Consider the following 10,380-nt stretch of genomic DNA (forward strand, 5'->3'; position numbering starts at 1 on the left):
ATTAAATGTTACTGGAGAGTATCTCTGGAATGAATGATGACATGGAAAATAGGAGTACCCGGAGAAAAATCTCCCCTTCCTCCGCTTTGTCCACGATAAATCTCACATTGAGTGACCGGGATTTTAACCCCGGAACCCAGCGGTGTAAGCCCGAGGCTCCGTTTCCAGTATACCAGTATCTAAATTCATGATCTACAAGGAATGAATTGTTAATTTTGTCTTTTATCAGATTACCATGCATTTCAAAACGGATACATTTCTCGAAACGTTACAATGGAATAAATTACATTTCAGTATGCACTACCATGTCCGCCTCTGTGGTGTAGTGGTTAGTGTGATTAGCGGCCACCACCGGGGCCCTGGGTTCGATTCCGGGCTCTGCAACGAAATTTGAAGTGTGGTACGAGGGCTGGAACGGGGTCAACTCACCCTCGGGAGGTCAACAGAGTAGAATGTGTTTCGATTCCCACCTCAGCCACCCTCGAAGTGGGTTTACGTGGTTTCCTACTTCTCTTCCATGAAAATGCTCGGATGGTACCTAACTTGAGGCCACGACCGGTTCCTTCTTACTTGTCTATCCCTTCCAAACTTATCATCTCCTACAAAGCTCCTGTTCAGCGTATCCTTGGCGAGGTATTGCTCCTCTTTTCCAGTTGTATCCCCCGACCCAAAGTCTCACGCTCCAGGACACTGCTCTTGAGGCAGTAGGGGTGGGATCCCTCGCTGAGTTCGAGGAGAAAACCGACCCTGGAGCGTAAAAGGATTAAGAATGAAAGTAGGAAAGATTATCCTACTTTCCTACACTAAACCTAGATATACTTTAAATATTTCATAGTACCCGGCGATTCAATATAGCCGAGATCAAAGCCGTACTTTCTTGTTACGATTTTAAATATAGAACGTGATCCTTTCAATCGAGATGCATGACAAGCAGAAAAAGTCTGGAGGCGCCGGGTATCGATCCCGGTACCTCTCACATGCTAAGCGAGCGCTCTACCATCTGAGCTACGCCCCCAGTACAACCAAAAGCGCAATATGTGATCAGTTTTATATTGCCAAATTTTTTAGTTCGCCTGATCACATCCAGATAGAGTAGTCTTCATTGTGTGTGCCACACTTTCACCAGAGGTGTGGTCCCTGATAACTTGCGCACTTCACGCACGGAGGTCACTCGCTTCGTAGTAGAGACTGAACTACCGCTTCGCATGATAGCGGTTCTCTGAAATGGCGTATGGCTTTTAGTGCCCGGAGTGTCCGAGGACATGTTCGGCTCGCCAGGTGTAGGGCTTTTGATTTGACTCCCGTAGGCAACCTGTTCATTTTGATGAGGGACGACATATACACCTAGCCCCCGTGCCAGCTTAATTAACCAATGGTGATTAAAATTCCCGACCCTGCCGGGAATCGAACCCGAGACCCCTGTGACTAAAGGCCAGCACGCTAACCATTTAGCCACGGAGCCGGACAGTGGTTCTCTGAATAGCAATATCACAAGATTATCAACTTTTTTTATTACACTGGAAGAAAATGACGAAGAGTGCCAACGGGAAAATTGAGAATTTCGGCTGAAGGGAAGGAAGGGCTTGATGGTGTTGGTTAGAAGACTACTTAGATCAGCCATGTCCAACTGCTAATCTTAGCTGGTCTGAATAATAATAATAATAATAATAATAATAATAATAATAATAATAATAATAATAATAATAATTGTTACGGAGTTATCGTGGTAGTTAGAGGTGAGTCCGCCTCTGTGGTGTAGTGGTTAGCGTGATTAGCTGCCACCCCCGGAGGCCCGGGTTCGATTCCCGGCTCTGCCACGAAATTTGAAAAGTGGTACGAGGGCTGGAACGGGGTCCACTCAGCCTCGGGAGGTCAACTGAGTAGAGGTGGGTTCGATTCCCACCTCAGCCATCCTGGAAGTGGTTTTCCGTGGTTTCCCACTTCTCCTCCAGGCGAATGCCGGGATGGTACCTAACTTAAGGCCACGGCCGCTTCCTTCCCTCTTCCTTGCCTATCCCTTCCAATCTTCCCATCCCTCCACAAGGCCCCTGTTCAGCATAGCATGAATAGGTCTCAACTTACCAAATTAAAATTAATTTAAAATTTAACAAAGGTTATATTTTCTTTTCGAGATCAAGAAATAACAAGTATAACAGGAACACAGTTGTATATCAACAAGTTAAGAATGTACAATTACAGTTAATTAATGGATTTTGGGCTTCGAGCCCCAGATTCACAATCCCTGAGCAATGAGCTCAACTTTACTTATACACAGGGTTTGACGAAGGGCAGAAAACCACAATCATGCCCAGGAGCACTTGCTCCCAATTACCCAGTAAAGCCTGCTCGAGGCACACAGAAATCAAATTTAAGAGAGAGCAACCGCTCTCAAAGTTCAAGCCAATTCAAAGGCCACACCAAATTCCACATTCAAGCTGCTCTCCAGGCACACAATAACAGGGGTAAAAATACCCAACCTACTGAGGCCTATTCCATAAAGCAACAGGACAATTACATGGCCCCAAAATACCAACTTGAGTGGAGGCGTAACTAGCACTCCAAATACACCTTTTTAAAACCTATTTGGCTCTTAGGCCGCTTATGCAAGGGCTAATCCCATTCGACGGAGGTGACACGATAGGAAAATTAATTACATTATGAAACGAAGAAAAACAGTTATGAAAACGTAGTCACCTCAAAAACAATATGAGAGGGAGCTCGAGAGGGTTAGGCACTCTCTATCCCGATTGTAGTTAAAGAGACGGAATTTATACCAAGTGTCTATTACATTTTAAAGGAAGGTTACATGATAAAAGTTTCGAATCTGCCCCGAGGGTTAAACTGCTGAGCTAGCAAGCAAAGAAGTTATTAAAAGGCCATTACCTGATGGAGGAACTGCTGCCCGAAGAAAGAGGCACTTCCCGCCCCCTGCTACATAATCACACAAAGAAAGACGTTACTGAAGTGGCCAGGAGACAAGAAAATCAGCAGTTTATATATCCTCGCGGAAAATTCGAGACGTTTCATGATTGAGAACCCACACCCCCCTCAACTTTATTGGCTAGGATCAAGCAACATATCCATATCGTAGAAGACACACATTATTGGTTAAAAATTAATTAAAGAAATTCGGGATTGGCTTTCAAAACAAGCGGAAAGAGAAGGGTTATACTGCCAACCCCAAAAACTGACTGAAAGAAATTTAACAAAGAACAAACTTATGAACACAAAATTTCTCAAAAAACAGTTCCTTCACTTCGCACCAGGGTGCACAATTGTAGTTCTTCAGTAGTGCCATCTAGAAGAGAATGTTCACACTTCTCACTACAGAGAAAACAAATATAAATCGAAAAAGACACAGTTCAGAACTCTTCAAAATTTACAGTAGAGACATCTTCTGAGAAACGTTAGAATTAACATCGTTGTTAAAGTTCAGGCTTCCTCCAGAAGAGGAGTTTCAACTGGCGCAATGTTTGAATTAGCGGCGCGGAGGTGTACCGCCCGGTACAACAATAATAATAATAATAATAATAATAATAATAATAATAATAATAATAATAATAATAATAATAATAATAATGTCTGCCTCTGTGGTGTAGTGGATAGTGTGATTAGCTGCCATCCCCGGAGGCTCGGGTTCGATTCCCGGCTCTGCCACGAAATTTGAAAAGTGGTACGAGGGCTTAAACGGGGTCCACTTAGCCTCGGGAGGTCAACTGAGTAGAGGTAGGCTCGATTCCCCCCTCAACCATCCTGGAAGTGGTTTTCCGTGATTTTCCACTTCTTCTCCAGGCAAATGCCGGGATGGTACCTAACTTAAGGCCACGGCCGCTTCCTTCCCTCTTCCTTGTCTATCCCTTCCAATCTTCCCATCCCCCAACAAGGCTCCTGTTCAGCATAGCAGGTGAGGTTGCCTGGGCGAGGTACTGTACATCCTCCCCAGTTGTATCCCCCGACCGAGAGTCTGAAGCTCCAGGACACTGCCCTTTATGCGGTAGAGGTGGGATCCCTCGCTGAGTCCGAGGGAAAAACGACCCTGCAGGCTAAGCAGGTTAATAATAATAATAAATATTATGTCTCAGTAATGTAGAGGTTGATGTGATTAACTGCCACCCTGGAGGCCCGGGTTCGATTCCAGGATGTGCCACGAAAGGAGTAGAGGGAGTTGGATTTCTGCCTCAGCTATCCTCGAAGTGTTTTTTCCGTGGTTTGCCCACTTCTCCTCCAGATATATGCCGGGATGGTGCATAACTTAAGACCGCGATCGCTTCATTCTCTTATCTTTTTCCGATCATCACATCCCCCACAACGCCCCAGTTCGGCATAGCAGGTGAGGCCAACTGGACGAAGTAGGTCCACTGTTCCTCCACCCCAGTTGTATCCTCCTACCCGAAGTCTCACGTCCAGGAGGTGGGATGCCTCGCTTAGTCCGAGGGAAAAGCCAACCCTGGAGAGTAAACGGATTTTGTTTGAGTGGGCCTACTTTGGACTACGCTTGTTCAGCTGTTGGGCTTTGATCTTTGCCCAATATTCTCGCATTTTCTGCCTGTGTAACTCCTTTCTTTCGTTGTCCAGGAGTACTTTTCTTTCGGGCCTTTTCCTGAAATTCATAGACTTCTTTCAGAGTATGTCATACATACTGCCTATCTTGAAGATCCTACATTCCCAGTTCTTAAACGTTCTTCTCAGATTCTGTCAAAGAAGTGGTACGAATCTTCTTGTTCTGCCAGAAGATGAACAGGCGATTGTTCAGTCTTTGGGAGGCATTCTTACTATATGGCCATAGAAAGCTACTTTACTTTTCCTAGCACATTCAGAGAGCCTCTATATATGTTCGTAGAGCTCGGAATAGGGCCATCTACGGAATTCTTCATCTTCCTTAAGCGGGCCTAAGATCTTCCTGAGAATTCTCCTCTCTGTGACTTCCAGTTTCTCCATCATAACTCTTCGGTTCATTGAAAGACATTCCATGGCATACAGAGCTTCTGATCGTATGAACAACATGTAGTACTTCAGTTTCAGTTTGAGTGACAGGCATTTTTCATAATTGTTTTTATTTTCAGTCGTTAGGCCAGTTCCAACTTGTTTACTCTCAAGGATAATGATGCTCTTTCTGATAAGTTTGGTTCAATCTATCCGCCGAGATACTTAAATTGTTCATTCCTCTTGATTTCTCCCCTTTCTAGAAGTATCTCTCTGCTAGCTTCTTTGAAATCGGTGAAAAACTCTGTTTTCTCCAACGACACTTCAAGAGCCACTTAGGCTGCTTGTCTTCTGAGTCAATTGACCCGTATTGTTGCTGTATCCAGTGAATCGGTAATCAGCGCCATGCCGTCAGCAAAGTCCAGGCAGTCTACAACCAGCCCTTCCTTCTTATAACCCAGGTATATCCCACTCTGGACACCCAAGTCGTTCAGCTCTTTGCGCCATTCTCCCACAACCGTTACAAAAACACATTTGAAAAGAAGTGGGGAAAGTCCGTCCCCTTATCTAACCCCTGATTTTATCTCCAAGCTTTCCGAGACTTCGTCTTTAAATGTAGTCTTGGAATGGGCGTTAGTCAAGATTTCTAGATTGAGTCTGCGGGTTTTGTTGTCTAATCCTAGTTCCTGGAGAATTTTATTAAGTGTCTCTCTATCAACGGAGGCGTAGTTTTAAGGTTGAACATCTGTTCAGCACAGGATCGACTGTTCCTGAAGCCTCCCTGATATTATCCGAGTTGACTGTCCAGTTGACTTTCTGCCCGTGTTAGTAACACCTTGGAAAATAGTTTGTATGATGACGGGACGAGAGAAATCCCACGGTAGTTGTTTAAGTCAGTAAACTCTCCTTTCTTACGAAGGGTATGGATCAGAGGTGAGGTCCAATCAAGTGGTAATTTCTCGTTTTCCCATATGTTCTGTATGATCTCGGTGAGCTCGCCCACGGCATTGCTTCCAGCACTTTTTACAGAGTTCAACCATAAATGGAATCCACTCTAGCTGACCTATTATTCTTAAGAAGTTGAATGATTTCACAAACTTCTTTATGTGAAGGAGGCAGCGAGTTCGGGTTTGGTGTGGTTTGTGTGTAATCAACATATTCGCTGGATGGATCACAATTGAGTAAATTCGTAAAGTACTGGGCTAAGAGGCAGCAGTTGCCCTTGTCATTAAAAGCCAGTTCGCCCTGTGAATCTCTGAAGTGAAGAATTGGTGGAGTTTATTTTCCAAATGTCTGTTTGAAAGTTTTGTAGAAGTCTCTGGATTTATTTTTAACGAAACTCTCTTCGATTAAATTTGTAAAAGTTGCTTGTGTGTGAAGGCCCGTTTGGTCCCTTAGACTACCCCGGTTGTAAGTTTCCTTTGAATCAGAAAGTTCCTCCAATTGTCCTCGGTCTTTTTATAGTTCCATTTCATCCAGGCTGCCAGTCTTTGAGCTATTGTGTTGTCACAGTATTCAGTCCATCACGAAATTTTCCTTCTTCTAGCAAGAGGGGTAAGTTCACTGACCGTCTAGACAAGAGATTCCTTCAGTTGGTCTCAGTTGGTTTCAGTCTTCGACTTCTTGAACGTTTTTTAAGTCGCTCTATATCGATTCTGGCCCTCTTGGAGGTTCTGTGTAATTTAGTTGTTTCTAGGTTGAAGTCTCAATTTAATTTTTGAGTGGTAGTGGCCTGAGTCCAGATTGACACTTCTCAGTACCTTAGCGTTTTGTATTTCCTTTAGGGATTTTATTGAGATGACCACATGATCTATCTGGAATTCACCCAGGCTGGTGTTAGGAGTGATCGAAGACTTCTGTTTTCTTAGCAAATATTTCAAGGCTGTAGATTTCATGACTAATGCGAAAGTCCTGCACATTCTTACCAATCGTACTCCGTTGTGATTAGTTCGTTTATGTGGCTGAAAGTTGCCCACAATATTTCTGTATTTTTCACTCTTCCCAATTGGGAACTGCAATCACCAAGCAGTATGATGGTATGTCTCTCTGGAATTTTAGAGAGAATATCTTGTAGGTCTTCCCAGAATTTGTCAGGTCTGTTTGGGTTGCGCTTTTTGTCCTGGTTGACTGGGGCGTGCCCATTCACTAAAGTGTAGCCCTTATTAGCACATTTGAGAGAGAAAGGGTCGATACACGACTGATGGGGAGTTAAAACAGACGACTGAATCCAGTACCTTGTGGCTGACTATAAATCCTGTACCCAGTTGAGGTATATTCTTCATTGCCCGCTGACTCACTTTTCCTTTGACGATTATGTACCCTTGTGACTCGAAGGCATTTTCATCAGTGAATCTGGTGTCCTATACTCTATCAGTACTATCTTACGCCGTGTAAGAGAGTCGGTCAGATGTTTTAGTTTATCCACTTTGAGCAGTGAATTAGCATTAAATATTGCGAAGAAACTTTGCCGTCTTGATCTGTCTTTACGTCCAAGGATTTCAGGATTTTCCAACTCATCCTTAAAGCATGTTGTTGCAGGCTCCCCAGAATCTGAAGGTCCGCTAACGTTGCCATAGGCAACGGTTGGTAGGTTACCACCTGGGGAAGTGCATTTAGCGAAATTTTCCTCCATGCTCAGGTGAAGATCATTCTTCATGGGGCAGTGACGAATCACTCTCTTACTACACATGTTGTTGGCTTGGGCGCCTTATTATTCTGGGTTGTCACCCCTAGACATGTGGGCTTCACTGCGGCTAGGGAGCCCTGTCTACTCCACCCTTGCCAGGAGCTAACCTCCGCGCCAGAGTGACATAATTAATGAGCCTTAGAGGGAAGGGCTGCCTCTTCCGCCGTACCGATGACCATCAGCTCCGTCTTCATTGTGGCTGAGATTTCAACAGGTAATAGTGTGGTAGTACGTAGAAAGAAGGTGCTAGAAAATAGGATACGGATGAATGCAGATGAAAACAAAACAAAATCATTACGTCATTTGAAATGGTACCCAGAAGTATAAACTCCATATCCTAGGCAACGCCGGTGAAAGCATGTAGAGTGCTCGTCTTCTTTATGATTCTCGTGGCATTGACAGTAAATACAACAAAAAGCTTGACACTTAGGGCAAAGATGGTAAACAAATACATCGAGTGATTCTCTACGTAATGTTATCTATCTCCCTTTCTTAATCCTTTTACCCTCCTGGGGTGGTTTTTCCTCGGACTCAGCAAGGGATCTCACCTCTACCGCCTCAAGGGCAGTGTCCTGGAGCGTGATACTTTGGGTAGGGGATACAACTGGGGAGGAGGACCAGTATCTCCCACTGGCGGGTTCACCTGCTATCTTGAACAGGAGCCTTATTGGGGATCGGCAGATTTCAAGGGGTAGACAAGGAAGAAAGAAGGAAGCGACCGTGACCTTAGGTTCGGTACCATGCCGGCATTTGCCTGGAGGAGAAGGGGGGAAACCACGGAAAATTACTTCCAGGATGGCTGAGGTGGGAATCGAACCCCCTCTACTCAGGTGACCTCTCGAGGCTGAGTGGATTTCGTTCCAGCCCTCGTACCACTTTTCAAATTTCGCGGCTGTGCCGGGAATCGAACCAGGGTCTCCGGGGTGGCAGCTAATCAAGCTAAGCACTACACTACAGAAATGAATGGAATAGCGTATGGCTTTTAATGCCGGGAGTGTCCGAGGTGCAGGTGCAGTTCTTTCGATTTGACACCCGCAGGCGACCTGCGCGTCGTGATGAGGATACAATGATGATGAAGATGACATATACACCCAGCCCCAGTTCCAGCGAAATGAACCAATTAAAATTGCTGACCCTGCCGGGAATCGAACCCGCGACCCCTGTGACCAAAGGCTAGCACGCTAATAATTTAGCCATGCAGCCGGACATACGTCTGGTGAGTGTGTGGCACACACAATGCAGACTACTCCACCTGGATGTGAATAAGCAAACTTTAAACAAATTGGCAATATAACAGCATTCAGTTTTCAATTCTGCTGCGTAGGGGGTGTAGCTCAGATCGCAGAGCACTCGCCTAGCACGTGAGAGGTACCGTGGTCGATACCCGACGCCGCCGGATATTTTTCTGTCTGTCGCGCATCTTCATCATGTTCTGTATTGAAAATCATAGCAAGAAAGTATTCCTCCGATCTGCTATGTTGAATCACGATGTTGTATGGAACGTATCTAGTTCAACATTCTTTTACAGTAAAAATGTCATGGTAAATGCATAGTAAAAAATATTTAATTTGTACATTTACCCTCCAGGGTTGGTTGAGATCAGCGAGGGATCCCCCTCTCTACTTTCTCAAGGCAGTGTACAGGAGCGTGAGACTTTGGCATACAACTGGGAAGGACGACCAGTATCTAACGCAGATAGCCTCAACTGTTATGCTGAGCAAGGGTCTTCTGGAGGGATGGGAAGATTGGAAGTGATAGACAAAGAAGAAGGAAGCGACCATGTCCTTAAGTTAGGTATTACCCCGGCTTTGGCCTGGAGAAGAAGTAGAAAACCACTGAAAACCACTTCGGGGATGGCTGAGTTGGGAATCGAAACCCCTCTACTCAGGTGACATCCCGAGGATGTGTTGACCCCGTTCCAGCTCTCGTACCACTTTTCAAATTTCGTGGCAGAGCCGGGAATCGAACCCGGTCCTCCGAGGGTGGCAGCTAATCACACCAATCACTACATCACAGACGGGGACTCGACAGTCCACACTACATTTAAATAGGAAATTAAATAGGAATAGTTGACAAAGGCAATAAGTGCCTATTCTACCTGGCCTTAGTGAAAAATAAAAGGTTAATGTTATTGGCCGGAAATCAAAGTGTTAGGAGGCAAAAACTTGTATTCCTTTGAAATTCACTTGAATATATTTAAAACCCTATGTGGGCTTATGGCCCGAAGTTAGAGAAGCTGAGCCTATACCACGGAGGTGACTAGATGGAGAAAATATTTTAAAATAAAAAATAAAAAAAGCAAAGTCACCTCCGTGCAGGCCATGAAGGCCCTTGGAGGAGTGGAAGGTAAAGGCTTCCACCATTGTTAACCTCGGCACGTGATGGGGTAGAGTGGTTAGCTCGACGCCCGGCCGCCTTTGCCCCCAGGAATTAACCTGGTACTCATTTTGGGTGTAGGCTGAGTGAACCTCAGGGCCATATGCACCTCCGGAAGTGGAAATCTCATTTCTTAAATTTTACGACTTCCTGACTGGGATTCGAACCCACGTCCTTCCGGGCGAACCGGGCACGCCTTTACCGCCTCGGCCAGGCAGCCCCCAAAATACAAAAAGGAAATGATAAATTTTAAAGTTTACGAAATCGTAGTCACCTCAGCACAAAGTTGAATACGAATTAAAAGAGGGTTCACACTCTTTATTCCCTAAGTTAGACTAAGGGATTTAGATCATCATCATCATCATCTGCTTACCCTCCAGGTTCGGTTTTTTCCT

At 44.9% G+C, this 10,380-nt stretch overlaps 1 non-coding gene across 1 annotated transcript; it reads right to left on the minus strand.

Annotated features, from left to right (window-relative positions):
• Nucleotides 1-942: 942 nt before the first annotated feature.
• Nucleotides 943-1,015, minus strand: TRNAA-AGC (transfer RNA alanine (anticodon AGC)). The gene has a single exon. It is a non-coding gene; the product is annotated as a tRNA-Ala (tRNA).
• Between the last annotated feature and the right edge of the window lie 9,365 nt (nt 1,016-10,380).

Source organism: Anabrus simplex, chromosome 4 (assembly GCF_040414725.1).
Source record: "Anabrus simplex isolate iqAnaSimp1 chromosome 4, ASM4041472v1, whole genome shotgun sequence".
NCBI classification, from domain to species: domain Eukaryota; kingdom Metazoa; phylum Arthropoda; class Insecta; order Orthoptera; family Tettigoniidae; genus Anabrus; species Anabrus simplex.